This window comes from Delphinapterus leucas, chromosome X, assembly GCF_059928025.1.
Source record: "Delphinapterus leucas isolate spDelLeu-1000000601 "Yukka" chromosome X, BTC_Dleu_Yukka2, whole genome shotgun sequence".
Lineage (NCBI taxonomy): Eukaryota > Metazoa > Chordata > Mammalia > Artiodactyla > Monodontidae > Delphinapterus > Delphinapterus leucas.
The window spans coordinates 85,382,894-85,393,867 of NC_143150.1; the positions used below are offsets into that span (position 1 = coordinate 85,382,894).

The window sequence follows — 10,974 nt, forward strand, 5'->3', positions numbered from 1 at the left end:
TTACCCAAATGAGTTTAAAACTTATGTTTATGAAGAAAACATGCACTCAAATATTTATGGCAGCTTTATTCATAATTACCAAAACTTGAAAGCAACCAAGATGTTCTTCAGTAGGTGAATGGATAAAGTCTGGTACATCCATAGACTTGATTGCTATTCATCAATAAAAAGAAATGAGCTCTCAAGCCACAAAAACACAGAAAGAAACCTTAAATGCATATAACTAAGTGAAAGAAGCCAAACTGAAAAGGCTATATACCATATGTTTCCAAGTATATGACATTCTGGAACAGGCAAAACTAGAAGGAGACAGTAAAAAAGATCAGTAGTTGCAAAGAGTTGGCAGGGTGGGGGAAATAGGAGGGATGAATAGGTGGAGCACATGGGATACAGGAGGCAGTGAAACTATTTTGAATGATACTGTTATGGTTAAAATATATAACACAAAGAGTGAACCCTAATATAGCCTAAGGACTTTAGCTAATAATAATGTATCAGCATTGGATCATCAACTCCCTCTTGTGAGAGCACCAGAATCACAACTAAATGCTGAACAATCATCAACAGGAAGACACTGGAACTCACCAAAAAGATACCCCACATCCGAAGACAAAGGAGAAGCCACAGTGAGACGGTAGAAGGGGCATATTCACAATAAAATCAAATCCCATAACTTCTGGGGGGGTGACTCACAAACTGGAGAACACTTATACCACAGAAGGCCACCCACTGGAGCGAAGGTTCTGAGCCCCACGTCAGGCTTCCCAACCTGGGGGTCCAGCAATGGGAGGAGGAACTCCTAGAGAATCAGACTTTGAAGGCTGGCAGGATTTGACTGAAGGACTTCGACATGACTGGGGGAAACAGAGACACCACTCTTGGAGGGCACACACAAAGTAGTGTGCACATTAGAACACAGGGGAAGGAGCAGTGACCCCATAGGAGACTGAACCAGACCTACCTGCTAGTTTTGGAGGGCCTGCTGCACAGGTGGGGGGTGGCTGTGGCTCACCGTGAGGACAAGGACAATGGCAGCAGAAGATCTGGGAAGTACTCCTTGGCATGAGCCCTCCCAGAGTAGGCCATTAGCTGCAACAAAGAGCCCAGGTTTGCTCCATTCTTGGGTCACCTCGGACCAAAGAGCCAACAGGGAGGGAACCCAGCCCCACCCATCAGCAGACAAGTGGATTAAAGTTTTACTGAGCTCGGCCCACCAGAGCAACAGCCAGCTCTACCCACCACCAGTCCCTCCCATCAGGAAACGTGCACAAGCCTCTTAGATAACCTCATGCACAAGAGAGCAGACAGCAGAATCAAGAAGAACTACAATTCTGCAGCCTGTGGAACAAAAACCACATTCACAGAAAGATAGACAAGATGAAAAGGCAGAGGGCTATGTACCAGATGAAGGAACAAGATAAAACCTCAGAAAAACACTTAAATGGGCCATTTCGTGGACGACGGGTGTGGGAGAGCATCTGTGGGTGCCAGGCGCGAGGGGACCAGGAAGACCCAGCCGAGGGTGTGTGGATTTGAGCCTACGCGTTTCTAACCCGAGATCTCGAAATGCATCGTGATTCCTGTCCGTTGGACTGTAAAGTTTATGTAGGTAATCTTGGAAACAATGGTAACAAGACTGAATTGGAACGAGTTTTTGGCTATTATGGACCACTCCGAAGTGTGTGGGTTGTTAGAAACCCTCCCGGCTTCGCTTTTGTTGAATTTGAAGATCCTCGAGATGCAGCCGATGCTGTCCGAGAGCTAGATGGGAGAACACTATGTGGCTGCCGAGTAAGAGTGGAACTGTCGAATGGTGGAAAGAGAAGTCGAAATCGTGGCCCACCTCCTTCTTGGGGTCGTCGCCCTCGAGATGATTATCGGAGGAGGAGTCCTCCACCTCGCCGCAGATCTCCAAGACGGAGAAGCTTCTCCCGCAGCCGGAGCAGGTCCCTTTCTAGAGATAGGAGAAGAGAGAGGTCACTGTCCCGGGAGAGAAATCACAAGCCATCCCCATCTTTCTCTAGGTCTCGTAGCCGATCTAGGTGAAATGAAAGGAAATAGAAGACCAGTTTGCAAGAGGAGTGGTGTACAGGAAATAACTTCATTTGACAGGAGTATGTACAGAAAATTCAAGTTTTGTTTGAGACTTCATAAGCTTGGTGCATTTTTAAAATATTTTAGCTGTTCACATTTGTTTGTCTCTCGGAACAGTGACACATAAAGATGTAATTCTCTATGGTTTGAAATGGATCATATGAGGCATGTAATATCAAGAATTGTTACTTTACAATGTTCCCTTAAGCAAAATTGAATTTGCTTTGAATTTTTAGTCTTGCATAGACTGATAATAAACCTCTAACTCCTGCCCAGCTAAAGTGTGATGTTTAATATTACGGAAACAAAACTGTCAAAAATTGAAAAGACTCTGTAGCTGGGATATGGTATGCAGCTGTAGTTAAGCGGTCTTTAAAAGCTGCTGTGAACACAAGCCAGCAGGTAAAAATTAAAGCTGCACCCTTAAACTAAATTAGAGGTTTAAAAATTCCACTAGTCTTCACACTGGACAAGAGGATGTCCAGTGGGTTTAGAATCTAAGAAGTTTCAAGAAAGTTAGTTTACCTTCTGTGATTGCTGAATATGGATGCATAGCTCTTTGTAATATTATTTGGAAATTTGACACTATTCAAGATACCCATGTCCTGCCAGTTTAAGGGTACATTGTAGAGCTGAACTTTGAGTTACTGTGCAAGATTTTTTTTTCATGCTGTCATTTGTAATATGTTTTGTGAGAATCCTTGGGATTAAAGTTTTGGTTACAAAAAAAAAAAAACACCTAAATTAAGTGAAGAAAGAAACCTTCCAGAAAAAGAATTCACAATAATGGTAGTGAAGAACATCCAGGACCTCGGAAAAAGAATGGAGGAAAAGATCGAGAAGATGCAATGTTTAACAAAGACCTAGAAGAATTAAAGAACAAACAAACAGAGATGAACAATAACTGAAATGAAAATTACACTAGAAGGAATCAATAGCAGAATAACTGAGGCAGAAGAACAGATAAATGACCAGGAAGACAAAATTGTGGAATTAACTGCTGTGGAACAGAATAAAGAAAAAAGAATGAAAAGAAATGAAGACAGCCGAAGAGACCTCTGGGAAAACATTAAATGCAACAACATTCAGGGGTCCCAGAGGGAAGAGAGAGAAAGGACCCGAGAAAATATTTGAAGAGATTATAGTTGAAAACTTCCCTAATATGAGAAAGCAAATAGCCACCCAAGTCCAGGAAGCATGGAGAGTCCCATACATGATAAACCCAAGGAGAAACATGCCGAGACACATAGTAATCAAACTGACAAAAATTAAAGACAAAGAAAAATTATTGAAAGCAGCAAGGGAAAAACGACAAATAACATACAAGGGAACACCCATAAGGTTAACAGCTGATTTCTCAGCAGAAATTCTACAAGCCAGAAGGGAGTGGCATGACATATTTAAAGTAATGAAAGGGAAGAACCTACAACAAAAATTATTTTACCCAGCAAGGATCTCATTCATATTCGATGGAGAAATCAAAACCTTTAAAGACAAGCAAAACCTAAGAGAATTCAGCACCATCAAATCAGCTGTACAACAAATGCTAAAGGAACTTCTCTAAGTGGGAAACATAAGAGGGGAAAAGGCCCTACAAAAACAAACCCATAAGAATTAAGAAAATGGTAATAGGAACATACATATTGATTATCACCTTAAAGGTAAATGGAATAAATGTTCCAAACCAAAAGACACAGGCTCCCTGAATGGATGGCAAAATAAGACCCATATATATGCTGTCTACAAGAGACCCACCTCAGACCTAGGGACACATACAGACTGAAAGTGAGGGGAAGGAAAAAGATATTCCATGCAAATGGAAATCAAAAGAAAGCTGGAGTAGCAATTCTCACATCAGACAAAACAGACTTTAAAATAAAGAATGCTACAAGAGACATGTAAGGACACTACATAATGATCAAGGGATCAATCTAAGAAGAAGATATAACAGTTATAAATATATATGCACCCAAAACAGGAGCACCTCAATACATAAGGCAACCGCTAACAGCTATAAAAGAGGGAATCGACAGTAACACAATAATAGTGGGGGACTTTAACACCTCACTTACACCAATGGACAGATCATCCAAACAGATAATTATTAAGGAAACACAAGCTTTAAATGACACAATAGACCAGATAGATTTAATTGATATTTAGAGAACATTCCATCCAAAAACAGCAGATTACACTTTCTTTTCAAGTGCACACAGAACATTCTCCAGGATAGATCACATCTTGGGTCGCAAATCAAGCCTCAGTAAATTTATAAATGTTGAAATTATACCAAGCATCTTTTCTGACAACAATGCTATGAGATTAGAAATCAATTACAGGGGAAAAAACGTCAAAAACACAAACATATGGAGGCTAAACAATACGTTACTAAATAAGCAAAAGTTCACTGAAGAAATCAAAGAGGAAATCAAAAAATACCTAGAGAAAAATGGCAACGAAAACACGATGGGATCCAACTCTATGCCACTAAAACGGACAACCTGGAAGAAATGGACACATTCTTAGAAAGGTATAACCTTCCAAGACTGAACCAGGAAGAAATAGAAAACATGAACAGGCCAATCATAAGCAATGAAATTGAAACTGTGACTAAACACCTTCCAACAAACAAAAGTCCAGGACCAGATGGCTTCACAGGTGAATTCTATCAAATATTTAGAGAAGAGCTAACACCCATCCTTGTCAAACTCTTCCAAAAGATTGCAGAGTAAAGAAAACTCCCAAACTCATTCTATGAGGCCACCATCACCCTGATACCAAAACCAGACAAAGATACTACAAAAAAAGAAAATTAAAGACCAATATCACTGATGAATATAGATGCAAAAATCCTTAACAAAATACTAGCAAACAGAATCCAACAACACAGTAAAAGGATCATACACCATGATCAGGTGGGATTTTTCCCAGGGATGCAAGGATTTTTCAATATAGGCAAATCAATCCATGTGATACACCACATCAACAAATTGAAGAATAAAAACCATATGATCATCTCAATAGATGCCGAAAAAGCTTTTGACAAAATTCAACACCCATTTATGATAAAAACTCTCCAGAAAGTGGGCATAGAGGGAACCTACCTCAACATAATAAAGGCCACATATGACAAACCCACAGCAAGCATCATTCTCAATGGTGAAAACCTGAAAGCATTTCCTCTAAGATCAGGAACAAGACAAGGATGTCCACTCTCACCACTATTATTCAACATAGTTTTGGAAGTCCTAGCCACAGCAATGAGAGAAGAAAAGGAAATAAAAGGAATGCAAATCAAAAAAGAAGAAGTAAAACTCTCACTGTTTGCAGATGACATGATAGTATACATAGAGAATCCTAAAGGTGCTACCAGAAAACTACTAGAGCTAATCTATGAATTTGGTAAATAGCAGGATACAAAATTAATGCACAGAAATCTCTTGAATTCCTATACACTAATGATAAAACATCTGAAAGAGAAATTAGGGAAACACTCCCATTTACCATTGCAACAGAAAGAATAAAATACCTAGTAATAAACCTACCTAGGGAGACGAAAGACCTGTATGCAGAAAACTATAAGACACTGATGAAAAAAATTAAAGATGATACCAACAGATGGAGAGATATACCATGTTCTTGGATTGGAAGAATCAATATTGTGAAAATGACTATAGTACCCAAAGCAATCTACAGATTCAATGCAATCCCTATCAAATTACCAATGGCAGAAGTAGGACAAAAAAATCTTAAAATTTGTATGGAAACGCAAAGGACCCCGAATAGCAAAAGCAGTCTTGAGGGAAAAAAATGGAGCTGGAGGAATCAAACTCACTGACTTCAGACTATACTACAAAGCTACAGTAATCAAGACAATATGGTACTGGCACAAAAAAAAGAAATATAGATCAATGGAAATGGATAGAAAGCCCAAAGATAAACCCACGCACCTATGGTCAACTAATCTATGAGAAAGGAGGCAAGGATATACAATGTTGAAAAGACAGTCTCTTCAATAAGTGGTGCTGGGAAAACTGGGCAGCTACATGTAAAAGAATTAAATTAGAACACTCCCTAACACCATACACAAAAATAAACTCAAAATGGATTTGAGACCTAAATGTAAGATCGGACTCTATAAAACTCTTAGAGGAAAACATAGGAAGAACACTCTTTGACATAAATCACAGCAAAATCTTTTTTGATCCACCTCCTAGAGTAATGGAAATAAAAACAAAAATAAACAAATGGGACCTAATGAAGCTTACAAGCTTTTGTACAGCAAAGGAAACCATAAAGAAGATGAAAAGACAACGCTCAGAATGGGAGAAAATATGTGCAAACAAATCAACGGACAAATGATTAATCTCCAAAATATATAAACAGCACATGCAGCTCAATATTAAAAAAACAAACAACCCAATCCAAAAATGGGCAGAAAACCTAAATAGACTTTTCTCCAAAGAAGACATACAGATGGCCAAATAGCACATGAAAAGCTGCTCAACATCACTAATTATTAGAGAAATGCAAATCAAAACTACAATGAGATATCACCTCACACCAGTTAGAATGGGCATCATCAGAAAATCTACAAACAACAAATGCTGGAGAGGGTGTGGAGAAAAGGGCAGCCTCTTGGACTGTTGGTGGGTATGTAATTTGATACAGCCAGTATGGAGTACAGTATGGAGGTTCCTGAAAAAACTAAAAAAAAAACTACCATGCGATCCAGCAATCCCACTACTGAGTATATACCCAGAGAAAACCATAATTCAAAAAGACACATGCACCCCAACGTTCATTGCAGCACTATTTACAATAGCCCAGACATGGAAGCAACCTAAATGCCCATCGACAGATAAATGGATAAAGAAGATATGGTACATATATACAATGGAATATTACTCAGCCATAAAAAGGAATGAAATTGGGTCATTTGTAGAGACGTGGATGGATCTAGAGACTGTCATACAGAGTGAAGTAAGTCAGAAAGAGAAAAACAAATATCGTATATTAACGCATATATGTCAAACCTAGAAAAATGGTACAGATGAACCGGTTTGCATGGCAGAAATTGAGACACAGATGTAGAGAACAAACGTATGGACACCAAGGGGGGAAAGTGGCAGTGGGGGCGGTGGTGGTGTGTTGAATTGGGAGATTGGGATTGACATATATACACTAATATGTGTAAAATGGATAACTAATAAGAACCTGCTGTATAAAAAAAATAAATACAATTAAATTTAAAAATTGGCTCATCAATTCTAAGAAATATACCACACCAATACAAGATGTGAATAATAGGGGAAACTGGGGGGAGGAGGGCAGGAGTGAGGAGTAAATGTATATGAGAACTCTCTACACTTTCCACTCAATTTTCTGTAAACCTCGAACTGCTCTTTTATAACATCTAATAATTTTTAAATAAATATATAAATAAGTAGCAATATAAGTACATTATATAAAAATCTGGACATAATATATGGGGAAGAATTTAGAACTGGAATTGCTGACTTTGGAGGGAAAGATGGGTGTTGTGAAATGGCAGGATGGAAGCTGGGTTTGTTTTATTATGAGGCTTCAATACTATAATAATTACTTAATATAAAATAATACTTTTATAAATAATTGATATTTTAAAGGACAAATGTAAAATCACAGAATAGCCATCACTTATCATTTCCTATTAAATTCCACTGCAGTTTATTTAAATAGTCAACTTGGATTAAACACTCTGTGCTAACATCTACACATTTACAATTAATGGTGTTTATTCCCACAGTATAGAGTATATAGAATCTCTCAGAAACCATCCAATGCAGCAAAGAAATATGAAAGGGATGGGGGGAGTTGGCTGCCACTAACTGGAGTCCTCCTCTAATATTAGTACATCTTCAGTCCTGAATGGTCACGGACTTCATAAAATAGTTTGGGAAATGCATGGACTCCCAACGAAGCTCACATGTAAGAAAACCACAAACCAATCTCACTTATAAATATTGGTAAAAAATAAATAAAATATTAACAAATAAAGTCCAGTAGTAAACTGAAAGACTGAAAAACATGGGGTCCATTCTAAGAGTGCAAGAATTATTCAATATTAGGAAGTATATACAATCCACTATATAAATAGGCCAAGTGAGAAAACTCATATGGTCAACTCAATAGATTCCCAAAAGATGAACTTAACAAAATCAAACATGTATTCCTGATTTAGTTATCTATGAATGGATACTTCATTGACAATTTTTATAATACACGTTTCTAACCAGAAGTCGATGTTATACTGAATAATTAAACGTAAAAATTTCCATTAAAGTTAGGAAAAGTGTGCATAGCCCCAGTACCACCCCTATAATTGTTCCCTAGAACACTACACAACATAGTTAGACAAGAGAATTAAATGAGGCATAAACCTTGGATAACTAGGAGCAAAACAGTCTCTATTTGTTAAAGACATAGCTGTATAACTTGAAAACCTGTGAGAATCTATGGAAAACCCACTAGAAACAGTAATAAGATTTAATGAAGTACTTGTAATGGCTTTCCCACAAGATCCAGTTCAAAAAGATAAGAGAGGGACTTCCCTGGAGGCGCAGTAGTTAAGAATCCACCTGCCAATGCAGGGGACACAGGTTTGAGCCCTGGTCTGGGAAGATCCCACATGCCGTGGAGCAAGTAAGCCCATGTGCCACAACTAATGAGCCCGCGCACCAGAGACTGTGAGCCACAACTACTGAAGCCTGCATGCCACAGCTACTGAAGCCCAAGTGCCTAGAGCCCATGCTCTGCAACAAGAGGAGCCACCAAAATGAGAAGCCCGTGAACCACAACGAAGAGTAGCCCCTGCTCGCTGCAACTAGAAAAAGCCCATGCACAGCAACAAAGACCAAATGCAGCCAAGATAATAAATAAATAAATAAATTTTATAAATAAAATGAAATACCAGCTGTCAAGACAAGAACACTCTTTTTAAAAAAAATAAGGTAAGAGAAAATATCCCCTTCACAATAGGAACCAAAAATAAGAATAAACCTGAGAGAATATAAAGAAAACTTTAAAATTCTACTAAGCAATAAAAAGACTTGAATAAATAGAAAGCCATACCTTATTCTGCAATAGGAAAACTCACTATTATAAAGACAACCTTTTTCTCTAAATTAACCTATAAGTTCAATAAATCCCTGTCAAAATATCAATAGGTTATTTTGAAATATTTCCTTGACGAAATGATGTTTAGGTTTACCTGTAAGAATAAATATGTGAGAATAGGAAGAAATTTTCTCAAAAAAGATAACAGAGAGGCCTTGCCCCACAGATATGAAAATATATTATGAAGTTACATTAATGAAAATGGAATGGCAGTGGAGCAAGCATAGACATTCAGATCAAAGGAACAGAACAGAAAGCACATATGAAAACTTCGTATATGATAAAGGTGACATTTCAAATCAATGGGTCAAAAATTATTATTCAAGAGATGGTACAAAGACAGCTGACTTACCATTTGAAAGGAAAACCCTACTCCAAAACAACTTCAAGACAGATCAAAGATTTAACTATAAAGCTGAAACCACAAAAGTACTAACAGAAAGCACATATAAATCATTTTTATGTATAATCTTGGAGTGGAGAAGGTTTCTGTAAAGAATAGAATGAAATACAGAGGCCATTAAAAAATGATTGATAATCATCTCACACCAGTCAGAATGGCCATCATCAAAAAATCTAGAAACAATAAATGCTGGAGAGGGTGTGGAGAAAAGGGAACACTCTTGCACTGCTGGTGGGAATGTGAATTGGTTCAGCCACTATGGAGAACAGTATGGAGGTTCCTTAAAAAACTACAAATAGAATTACCATATGACCCAGCAATCCCACTACTGGGCATATACCCTGAGAAAACCAAAATTCAAAAAGAGTCATGTACCAAAATGTTCATTGCAGCTCTATTTACAATAGCCCGGAGATGGAAACAACCTAAGCGCCCATCATCGGATGAATGGATAAAGAAGATGTGGCACATATATACAATGGAATATTACTCAGCCTTAAAAAGAAATGAAATTGAGCTATTTGTAATGAGATGGATAGACCTAGAGTCTGTCATACAGAGTGAAGTAAGTCAGAAAGAAAAAGACAAATACCGTATGCTAACACATATATATGGAATTTAAGGGAAAAAAAATGTCATGAAGAACCTAGGGGTAAGACAGGAATAAAGACGCAGACCTACTGGAGAATGGACTTGAGGATATGGGGAGGGGGAAGGGTGAGCTTTGACAGGGCGAGAGAGAGTCATGGACATATACACACTAACAAACGTAGTAAGGTAGATAGCTAGGGGGAAGCAGCCGCAAGGCACAGGGATATTAGCTCGGTGCTTTGTGACAGCCTGGAGGGGTGGGATAGGGAGAGTGGGAGGGAGGGAGACGCAAGAGGGAAGACATATGGGAACATATCTATATGTATAACTGATTCACTTTGTTATAAAGCAGAAACTAACACACCATTGTAAAGCAATTATACCCCAATAAAGATGTTTAAAAAAAATGATTGATAAACTAGACCATATAAGTTTAAACAAAATTTCTCTGTGCATATACCACAGGCAAAGTCAAAATACAACAAATGGGTGTTGGGAACATTTCTACAAATACATACATAATATTTATTTCAATATTACTTCTTATAATAAAAAAATTTAGGAGAAAATAATAGCTATTAAGAGGGGCCTGGTTAGGCTTAGCTCAAGATGGTGGAGTAGAATGGTGTGAGCTCACCTGCTTCTTACAAAGACACCAAAAATCACAACTAGCTGCTGAACAAACATAGACAAAAAAACGCTGGAACCTACCATAAAAGATAACCTAC

General features: G+C 38.0%; 1 pseudogene; it reads left to right on the plus strand.

Annotated features, from left to right (window-relative positions):
* The first annotated feature begins 1,445 nt into the window (after positions 1–1,445).
* Positions 1,446–2,401, plus strand: LOC111169410 (serine/arginine-rich splicing factor 3 pseudogene; annotated as a pseudogene).
* The last annotated feature ends 8,573 nt before the right edge of the window (positions 2,402–10,974 follow it).